The sequence below is a fragment of the Tribolium castaneum genome, chromosome 9, assembly GCF_031307605.1.
Source record: "Tribolium castaneum strain GA2 chromosome 9, icTriCast1.1, whole genome shotgun sequence".
Taxonomy (NCBI): Eukaryota; Metazoa; Arthropoda; class Insecta; order Coleoptera; family Tenebrionidae; genus Tribolium; species Tribolium castaneum.
The window spans coordinates 644,611-656,342 of NC_087402.1; the positions used below are offsets into that span (position 1 = coordinate 644,611).

Consider the following 11,732-nt stretch of genomic DNA (forward strand, 5'->3'; position numbering starts at 1 on the left):
GTCCGCGCCATTTTTTAAATTTAATTACCGATTTCGCGCGATTTTTTAGGTTGGCAACGTGTTTTAAACACGTGCCCGCGCCATTTTTTAAATTTAGTCACGCTTTAAACACGTGCCCGCGCCATTTTTTAAATTTAGTCACGCTTTAAACACGTGTCCGCGCCATTTTTTAAATTTAGTCACGCTTTAAACACGTGTCCGCGCCATTTTTTAAATTTAATTACCGATTTCGCGCGATTTTTTAGGTTGGCAACGTGTTTTAAACACGTGCCCGCGCCATTTTTTAAATTTAGTCACGCTTTAAACACGTGTCCGCGCCATTTTTTAAATTTAATTACCGATTTCGTGCGATTTTTTAGGTTGGCAACGTGTTTTAAACACGTGCCCGCGCCATTTTTTAAATTTAGTCACGCTTTAAACACGTGTCCGCGCCATTTTTTAAATTTAATTACCGATTTCGCGCGATTTTTTAGGTTGGCAACGTGTTTTAAACACGTGCCCGCGCCATTTTTTAAATTTAGTCACGCTTTAAACACGTGTCCGCGCCATTTTTTAAATTTAATTACCGATTTCGTGCGATTTTTTAGGTTGGCAACGTGTTTTAAACACGTGCCCGCGCCATTTTTTAAATTTAATTACCGATTTCGTGCGATTTTTTAGGTTGGCAACGTGTTTTAAACGCGTGTTCGCGCGAGTTTTTAAATTTAGTCACGCTTTAAACACGTGTCCGCGCCATTTTTTAAATTTAATTACCGATTTCGTGCGATTTTTTAAAACACTTAAATTGTACATCATTTTTCCACTTACCTTTTTCTTCTATATGCCTATAATTTATTGAACTTTTATTTGCCCCCCTAATAAAAGACACATTTCTCTAGCGTTTATTCATAAAACATAAACAATCACACAAATATATAACAATGTTCAATAATAATTATTGCCAGTTAAAAAAAAATAATTTTTGAAGATCCAGACGAAGAACGTCTTTGAAGTCCTCCGGATCCCGCAGGCCGGCCGCAACCAGTCCATAAAGCAATCCCTAATAAATAAACATATAATAAATGCATAAAAAGTAAGTTAAAAACTTACAACACAGACACCAGCTTTTGAGCTTTCAAAATTCGTAACTCCAAGCGGAAATTGCAATGGTTAGCACATTTGACGACCTAAGACGATTGTTAATTTTACTTTAACAACTTTAAATTTACTCACTGTTTATTCGTGTTGGGTGAGCAACAGTACGACCCTTGCTTCAAAACATGTGATAAAAATTTCTAACAAACAAAGAAATTATTTATGATTAATAAAAATAAAAATAATAAGAGCTGCATTTACAATCGTCGGATAAATTTATTTATTTATGAAAAAAAAATTGTAACAATTATTGATATTGCACGATACCACGATTAACAGACTTAACCGAAATTTATACGAGAATTGTAAAAGCTGCTCTTGAAGGGATTGAGACTATTTATCAATTAAAAAAAAATTGATAAAGTGTCAAAAAATCCCCCTATGATGGTTAAAATTATATTATATATTGAAAAAACAAATAAACCGAATCTAAGATTAATGTTAAATAAAAACAAATAAAACAAAAATATTTTCTGTACCCAAAATTACAAACCCAAAACCTCGGTTAATAAAAAAAATAATATACTAAAGGCCGGTTTATATAAGACTAAAATTAGGGTACCAATCAATTTGATCATGTGATCAATCTAAAGTTTGACTGCAATTAGGTTAATAATGTAAATCGACCTTTATTATATTATAAAAAAAGTTAGAGTTAATTTAAATTAAATTTTTAGTTTGCTTCGGAATTGTAACGTTTCAAAACTCCCCACTTAAATGTAAATGTAAAGGAAAGTATGTACTTATAACAGCATAAATAAGAGACTCGAGCTTTACATTAAAAAAAAATCCGCTACTGAAATCAGCCACCAAATTCATTAAATTAACAAAAAAATATTGACAAAAAATCGCTTAAAGTGGAAATAAATGAGAAAGCAATTGCTGACTGTGATTATGTGACACCGTTAAAAAAACAAAGAGAAAAAACTATAAACGCGCATTACCCATAAAATATTTTATTCTCAGTCCAAATAATTCTTGCTGGTGCCATAATCGGCTAAATGGGCCAGTTGGTGATTTTAAATTGACCCACAATGAAGCATCGAAAGCAATGGTCTCGTGGCACAGTGCAGACACCACCAGGAAAAGGAAACAGTGTGATGATTATAATAAAAGACGGGAATGCCACTCAAACTCATGGCAAACAGGAAAAAAGCAGAGGCGGACGCGATGAAATTCACTGATCTAATTATGATTCTTGGGCTACCTAAGCAATTCTCTTAAATAAACAGGCAATGATTAATTTCCTTTTGCGACCATTTTTATTTTTTTTTATATTTTTTAATTTTTTTTTTATTTTTTTATTTTTTTTTATTTTTTTTATTTTTTTTTATTTTTTTGTATTTATTTTTGTATTTTTTGTGAATTTATTTTAAATGAATGCAAAGCCATCCTAGAAAATGCCTGTATTTAGTGTACTATTTTATGCTCGTAGCATCTCCTCTACATATCTAGGATATGTATTTGCACGACAACTAATACCGTTTATAGGTATGTGTCTATCGAGGAGCATCAGCACGACTAACACACTCAAATTAATGAGATCGAGTCTTTATTCGATTTTACTACGAGCTTAGTACACCATTGATACATTAACAAATCTAGGGGTTTGCTATTTTTTTTTTTTTGATCAATTTTAATAAAATTTAGTCATAGGAAAATAATCAGTGCCCACTTATTCAAGAGAATCATACTAACCCACTTTTAAGAAATCATAATTAGATCAGTCAATTCCATCGAATCCAATTTTTTTTATTATTTCCTCCACTTTTTCCCTAACATGCCATGAGTTGGAGCGACATTCACTTATGTCTTCTATTATAATCATCAGATAGTTTCCTTTTCCCAATGGTTCAGCACCATGCTACGAGACCATTTGTTTTCGATGCGACAATGTGAATTAATTCAAAATCCCCGGTTGGCCCAGTAGGCGATGATGACGCAAGCAATAAATTACTTGGAGTGAGGAAAATATCTCATAAGTAAAATTGCATTCATAGCTTTTTCTTCAATGTATTGGAAACAAATTTAATTGACTGACTGCAGTCAGTCAGCATCAGCGGTTACATCTATTACCATTTGAAGCGATATGACGGAGAAGGAAAAGAAAAAAAAAGCAAGAGAAGGCGCGGTAAAAATTAGGAATTTTGTTGGCTACTTTCGGTAGTGGTAATTTATTTTTTTTTTATCAAAACACGTGAACTTGAAAACGCAGTACACATACTTCCCTTTTTTATTAAAGGTGTGCTTATCAATACGTACTTGTAGCAAATCGCAAAACGATTTAAATTTAAAAAATTAATTAAAAAGAAAAAATAATAATTGCAATAAATAAATTGAAATCGTTAAGCACACCTTTATTAATAAAACCGTACTAATACGTTTATGTAGCATCAAAGACTCATTTCAAAATTATTTATTGGTACAGAACGTCTCAAAATGAGAGTGGAAATTTATAAAATTTATGTCAAGCCAATGATGCTACAGAAACACCCAAAAGATTCTACTTTCGGTTCACTTTCATAAAAACAACATTGGCATTGGCTTTTATATGTGAGTTGTCATAGTAACCGATTAGTCATTTACATCACAACGGTTTTTATCAAAGTGAACCGAAAATTCAAATTCTAATTCTCGAGTTAAATTAATTCGTTTTCATTTTAATTTGTTTAAATTTTAAATTAAACTGATTCGCGCTTCGAATCGAATTGAAAACGAAAACAAATTATTCTTTAAGTCGGAATTAAAATTTAAATCGTTTGATCAACTGAATCGTAAACGTAAAACGAGACAAATTAAAATAATTTTGAATTAGATTCTGTCAACCGGCCCTTGATTGCAATTAAATTATTTCGAGTACGTGCATAAATTTGATTTAAATTCTGAATTAAAATTTAATAAATAAATAAAACCGGCCGCTAAATTGAATGCATTCAAGTTCGAGGTTAATTTGTTTCGTTTCTAAATTAAAGTTCGTTTTCATTTGAAATTGTTTAAATTTAAAAATACACGGATAAAGAAATTATTCTTTAATTCGGAATTAAAATTTAAATCGTTTACTGTAAACCGGCTCTTAATTGCAATCAAATTATTTCGAGTACGTGCATAAATTTGATTTAAATTCAAAATAAAAATTTAATAAATAAATTAAACCGGCCGAGAGGTGCATTCAAGTTCAAGGTTAATTTGTTTCGTTTCAAAATTAAAGTTCGTTTTCATTTGAAATTGTTTAAATTTAAAAATACACGGATTCGCGCTTCGAATTGAATTGAAAACGAAAAGAAATTATTCTTTAATTCGGAATTAAAATTTAAATCGTTTACTGTAAACCGGCCCGTGATTGCTATTAAATTATTTCGAGTACGTGCATAAATTTGATTTAAATTCAAAATTAAAATTTAATAAATAAATAAAACCGGCCGCTAAATTGAATGCATTCAAGTTCGATGTTAATTTGTTTAGTTTCGAAATTAAAGTTTAATTCGAGTCTCAATTTAATAAAAGTGTACGGCACGGCACAGAAACATTTTAATTAATTCGTGTCGCGGTCGCGGTTTAAAAATTTATTTAATAATTTAACAAACAGACGCACACGCACAAATTACTCTTTATTTCGGAATTAAAATTTAAATTCGTTTGTTGTAAACCGGCCCTTGATTGCTATTAAATTATTTCGAATAAATTTGTTTCAAATTGAAAATAAAAATTTAATAAATAAATTAAACCGGCCGTGAGGTGCATTCAAGTTCGAGGTTAATTTGTTCCGTTTCAAAATTAAAAGTTCGTTTTCATTTGAAATTGTTTAAATTTAAAAATACACGGACTCGCGAATTGAATTGAAAACGAAAAGAAATTATTCTTTAATTCGGAATTAAAATTTAAATCGTTTACTGTAAACCGGCCCGTGATTGCTATTAAATTATTTCGAGTACGTGCATAAATTTGTTTCAAATTGAAAATTAAAATTTAATAAATAAATTAAACCGGCCGTGAGGTGCATTCAAGTTCGAGGTTAATTTGTTTCGTTGCAAAATTAAAGTTCGTTTTCATTTTAATTTATTTAAATTTAAAAATACACGGATTCGCGCTTCGAATTGAATTGAAAACAAAAACAAATTATTCTTTAATTCGGAATTTAAAAAATTTAAATCGTTTACTGTAAACCGGGCCTTGATTGCAATTAAATTATTTCGAGTACGTGCATAAATTTGATTTAATAAAAATTTAATAAATAAATAAAACCGGCCGCTAAATTGAATGCATTCAAGTTCGATGTTAATTTGTTTAGTTTCGGAATTAAAGTTTAATTCGCGCCCCAATTTAATAAAAGTGATTATCACTTTAATTAATTCGTGTCGCGGTCGCAGTTTAATAATTTATTTAATAATTTAACAAACAGACGCACACGCACAAATTACTCTTTATTTCGGAATTAAAATTTAAATTCGTTTGTTGTAAACCGGCCCGTGATTGCTATTAAATTATTTCGAGTACGTGCATAAATTTGATTTAAATTCAAAATTAAAATTTAATAAATAAATCAAACCGGCCGCTAAATTGAATGCATTCAAGTTCGATGTTAATTTGTTTAGTTTCGGAATTAAAGTTTAATTCGCGCCCCAATTTAATAAAAGTATACGGCACGGCACAGAATCACTTTAATTAATTCGTGTCGCGGTCGCGGTTTAATAATTTATTTAATAATTTAACAAACAGACGCACACGCACAAATTACTCTTTATTTCGGAATTAAAACAATTTAAATCATTTCCTGTAAACCGGCCCTTGATTGCTATTAAATTATTTCGAATAAATTTGTTTCAAATTGAAAATAAAAATTTAATAAATAAATTAAACCGGCCGTGAGGTGCATTCAAGTTCGAGGTTAATTTGTTTCGTTGCAAAATTAAAGTTCGTTTTCATTTTAATTTGTTTAAATTTAAAAATACACGGATTCGCGCTTCGAATTGAATTGAAAACAAAAACAAATTATTCTTTAATTCGGAATTTAAAAAATTTAAATCGTTTACTGTAAACCGGGCCTTGATTGCAATTAAATTATTTCGAGTACGTGCATAAATTTGATTTAATAAAAATTTAATAAATAAATAAAACCGGCCGCTAAATTGAATGCATTCAAGTTCGATGTTAATTTGTTTAGTTTCGGAATTAAAGTTTAATTCGCGCCCCAATTTAATAAAAGTGATTATCACTTTAATTAATTCGTGTCGCGGTCGCGGTCGCAGTTTAATAATTTATTTAATAATTTAACAAACAGACGCACACGCACAAATTACTCTTTATTTCGGAATTAAAACTTAAATTCGTTTGTTGTAAACCGGCCCTTGATTGCAATCAAATTATTTCGAATAAATTTGTTTCAAATTGAAAATAAAAATTTAATAAATAAATTAAACCGGCCGTGAGGTGCATTCAAGTTCGAGGTTAATTTGTTTCGTTTCAAAATTAAAAGTTCGTTTTCATTTGAAATTGTTTAAATTTAAAAATACACGGACTCGCGAATTGAATTGAAAACGAAAAGAAATTATTCTTTAATTCGGAATTAAAATTTAAATCGTTTACTGTAAACCCACCCGTGATTGCTATTAAATTATTTCGAGTACGTGCATAAATTTGATTTAAATTCAAAATTAAAATTTAATAAATAAATCAAACCGGCCGCTAAATTGAATGCATTCAAGTTCGATGTTAATTTGTTTAGTTTCGGAATTAAAGTTTAATTCGCGCCCCAATTTAATAAAAGTATACGGCACGGCACAGAATCACTTTAATTAATTCGTGTCGCGGTCGCAGTTTAATAATTTATTTAATAATTTAACAAACAGACGCACACGCACAAATTACTCTTTATTTCGGAATTAAAATTTAAATTCGTTTGTTGTAAACCGGCCCTTGATTGCAATCAAATTATTTCGAATAAATTTGTTTCAAATTGAAAATAAAAATTTAATAAATAAATTAAACCGGCCGTGAGGTGCATTCAAGTTCGAGGTTAATTTGTTTCGTTTCAAAATTAAAAGTTCGTTTTCATTTTAATTTATTTAAATTTAAAAATACACGGACTCGCGCTTCGAATTAAATTGAAAACGAAAAGAAATTATTCTTTGAGTCGGAATTAAAATTTAAATCGTTTACTGTAAACCGACCCGTGATTGCAATTAAATTATTTCGAGTACGTGCATAAATTTGATTTAATAAAAATTTAATAAATAAATAAAACCGGCCACTAAATTGAATGCATTCAAGTTCGAGGTTAATTTGTTTAGTTTCGAAATTAAAGTTTAATTCGCGCCCCAATTTAATAAAAGTGTACGGCACGGCACAGAAACACTTTAATTAATTCGTGTCGCGGTCGCGGTTTAAAAATTTATTTAATAATTTAACAAACAAACGCACACGCACAAATTACTCTTTATTTCGGAATTAAAATTTAAATTCGTTTGTTGTAAACCGGCCCTTGATTGCAATCAAATTATTTCGAATAAATTTGTTTCAAATTGAAAATAAAAATTTAATAAATAAATTAAACCGGCCGTGAGGTGCATTCAAGTTCGAGGTTAATTTGTTTCGTTTCAAAATTAAAAGTTCGTTTTCATTTGAAATTGTTTAAATTTAAAAATACACGGACTCGCGAATTGAATTGAAAACGAAAAGAAATTATTCTTTAATTCGGAATTAAAATTTAAATCGTTTACTGTAAACCCACCCGTGATTGCTATTAAATTATTTCGAGTACGTGCATAAATTTGATTTAAATTCAAAATTAAAATTTAATAAATAAATCAAACCGGCCGCTAAATTGAATGCATTCAAGTTCGATGTTAATTTGTTTAGTTTCGGAATTAAAGTTTAATTCGCGCCCCAATTTAATAAAAGTGATTATCACTTTAATTAATTCGTGTCGCGGTCGCGGTTTAAAAATTTATTTAATAATTTAACAAACAAACGCACACGCACAAATTACTCTTTATTTCGGAATTAAAACTTAAATTCGTTTGTTGTAAACCGGCCCTTGATTGTTATTAAATTATTTCGAATAAATTTGTTTCAAATTGAAAATAAAAATTTAATAAATAAATTAAACCGGCCGTGAGGTGCATTCAAGTTCGGGGTTAATTTGTTTCGTTGCAAAATTAAAGTTCGTTTTCATTTTAATTTATTTAAATTTAAAAATACACGGATTCGCGCTTCGAATTGAATTGAAAACAAAAACAAATTATTCTTTAATTCGGAATTTAAAAAATTTAAATCGTTTACTGTAAACCGGGCCTTGATTGCAATTAAATTATTTCGAGTACGTGCATAAATTTGATTTAATAAAAATTTAATAAATAAATAAAACCGGCCGCTAAATTGAATGCATTCAAGTTCGATGTTAATTTGTTTAGTTTCGGAATTAAAGTTTAATTCGCGCCCCAATTTAATAAAAGTGATTATCACTTTAATTAATTCGTGTCGCGGTCGCAGTTTAATAATTTATTTAATAATTTAACAAACAGACGCACACGCACAAATTACTCTTTATTTCGGAATTAAAATTTAAATTCGTTTGTTGTAAACCGGCCCGTGATTGCTATTAAATTATTTCGAGTACGTGCATAAATTTGATTTAAATTCAAAATTAAAATTTAATAAATAAATCAAACCGGCCGCTAAATTGAATGCATTCAAGTTCGATGTTAATTTGTTTAGTTTCGGAATTAAAGTTTAATTCGCGCCCCAATTTAATAAAAGTGATTATCACTTTAATTAATTCGTGTCGCGGTCGCAGTTTAATAATTTATTTAATAATTTAACAAACAGACGCACACGCACAAATTACTCTTTATTTCGGAATTAAAATTTAAATTCGTTTGTTGTAAACCGGCCCGTGATTGCTATTAAATTATTTCGAGTACGTGCATAAATTTGATTTAAATTCAAAATTAAAATTTAATAAATAAATCAAACCGGCCGCTAAATTGAATGCATTCAAGTTCGATGTTAATTTGTTTAGTTTCGGAATTAAAGTTTAATTCGCGCCCCAATTTAATAAAAGTATACGGCACGGCACAGAATCACTTTAATTAATTCGTGTCGCGGTCGCGGTTTAATAATTTATTTAATAATTTAACAAACAGACGCACACGCACAAATTACTCTTTATTTCGGAATTAAAACAATTTAAATCATTTCCTGTAAACCGGCCCTTGATTGCTATTAAATTATTTCGAATAAATTTGTTTCAAATTGAAAATAAAAATTTAATAAATAAATTAAACCGGCCGTGAGGTGCATTCAAGTTCGAGGTTAATTTGTTTCGTTGCAAAATTAAAGTTCGTTTTCATTTTAATTTGTTTAAATTTAAAAATACACGGATTCGCGCTTCGAATTGAATTGAAAACAAAAACAAATTATTCTTTAATTCGGAATTTAAAAAATTTAAATCGTTTACTGTAAACCGGGCCTTGATTGCAATTAAATTATTTCGAGTACGTGCATAAATTTGATTTAATAAAAATTTAATAAATAAATCAAACCGGCCGCTAAATTGAATGCATTCAAGTTCGATGTTAATTTGTTTAGTTTCGAAATTAAAGTTTAATTCGAGTCTCAATTGAATAAAAGTGTACGGCACGGCACAGAAACACTTTAATTAATTCGTGTCGCGGTCGCGGTTTAAAAATTTATTTAATAATTTAACAAACAAACGCACACGCACAAATTACTCTTTATTTCGGAATTAAAATTTAAATTCGTTTGTTGTAAACCGGCCCTTGATTGCAATCAAATTATTTCGAATAAATTTGTTTCAAATTGAAAATAAAAATTTAATAAATAAATTAAACCGGCCGTGAGGTGCATTCAAGTTCGAGGTTAATTTGTTTCGTTTCAAAATTAAAAGTTCGTTTTCATTTGAAATTGTTTAAATTTAAAAATACACGGACTCGCGAATTGAATTGAAAACGAAAAGAAATTATTCTTTAATTCGGAATTAAAATTTAAATCGTTTACTGTAAACCCACCCGTGATTGCTATTAAATTATTTCGAGTACGTGCATAAATTTGATTTAAATTCAAAATTAAAATTTAATAAATAAATCAAACCGGCCGCTAAATTGAATGCATTCAAGTTCGATGTTAATTTGTTTAGTTTCGGAATTAAAGTTTAATTCGCGCCCCAATTTAATAAAAGTGATTATCACTTTAATTAATTCGTGTCGCGGTCGCGGTCGCAGTTTAATAATTTATTTAATAATTTAACAAACAGACGCACACGCACAAATTACTCTTTATTTCGGAATTAAAACTTAAATTCGTTTACTGTAAACCGGCCCTTGATTGCTATTAAATTATTTCGAATAAATTTGTTTCAAATTGAAAATAAAAATTTAATAAATAAATTAAACCGGCCGTGAGGTGCATTCAAGTTCGAGGTTAATTTGTTTCGTTTCGAAATTAAAGTTTAATTCGAGTCTCAATTTAATAAAAGTGTACGGGACGGCACAGAAACACTTTAATTAATTCGTGTCGCGGTCGCGGTTTAAAAATTTATTTAATAATTTAACAAACAAACGCACACGCACAAATTACTCTTTATTTCGGAATTAAAACTTAAATTCGTTTGTTGTAAACCGGCCCTTGATTGTTATTAAATTATTTCGAATAAATTTGTTTCAAATTGAAAATAAAAATTTAATAAATAAATTAAACCGGCCGCTAAATTGGATGCATTCAAGTTCGGGGTTAATTTGTTTCGTTTCAAAATTAAAGTTCGTTTTCATTTTAATTTATTTAAATTTAAAAATTCACGGACTCGCGCTTCGAATTAAATTAAAAACGAAAAGAAATTATTCTTTGAGTCGGAATTAAAATTTAAATCGTTTACTGTAAACCGGCCCGTGATTGCAATTAAATTATTTCGAGTACGTGCATAAATTTGACTTAAATTGAAAATTAACAAATAAATCAAACCGGCCGCTAAATTGACTGTATTCAAGTTTGAGGTTAATTTGTCTCGTTTCGAAATTAAAGTTTAATTCGCGCCCCAATTTAATAAAAGTGTACTTGCGGTTAAACGGTCCCGTGTTGTGCGATTTTCTCCAAAATTTCACTTCACAGCACAGCACAGCACAGCATCACTTCGATTAATTCGCGTTTAACAATTTATTTAACAATTTAACGAACAAAATGCACGCACGACACACACACGTCCGATCGCTTCGACCGCCGCCCGAAAACTGCCGCTGTCACGCAACCGCTGACGTACCCTGCTGACGTAGGCCCGATAAATTTGCACCGTATACGAGGGCGCCCCAAAAAGTCTCCCGCCCGCCACCCAATTTTAACCATTTTAAAAATTAAAAATTATATTTTTTCACACAGCCCACTCACACGTGATTACACTGCGTGTAACAAAGGGGTTGACAATATAAAAAATGTCCCGCAAACCGCCTTTTCACCCCAAAACCTGAATTTCAATGACTTTTAGGTCTGCCCCGGTATTAGAAAATCAATAATCGGGTGACAAGTGACAGTTTAGTGGAAACCAAGTCTGCCAACATACATGATACGAGGGCGGCCCGAAAATTATCGTT

At 30.1% G+C, this 11,732-nt stretch overlaps 1 long non-coding RNA gene across 2 annotated transcripts; it reads right to left on the reverse strand.

Moving 5' to 3' along the window:
* Window positions 1–867: 867 nt before the first annotated feature.
* On the reverse strand, window positions 868–11,391 carry LOC103312514 (uncharacterized). 2 transcript variants are annotated; one of them, XR_010335429.1, is made up of 4 exons: window positions 11,207–11,391; window positions 1,213–1,274; window positions 1,090–1,166; window positions 868–1,039 (listed from the first exon to the last, which is right to left on the reverse strand). It is a non-coding gene; the product is annotated as an uncharacterized LOC103312514 (long non-coding RNA). The 2 variants fall into 2 exon arrangements; XR_010335428.1 differs by having other exon boundaries at window positions 11,203–11,391.
* Between the last annotated feature and the right edge of the window lie 341 nt (window positions 11,392–11,732).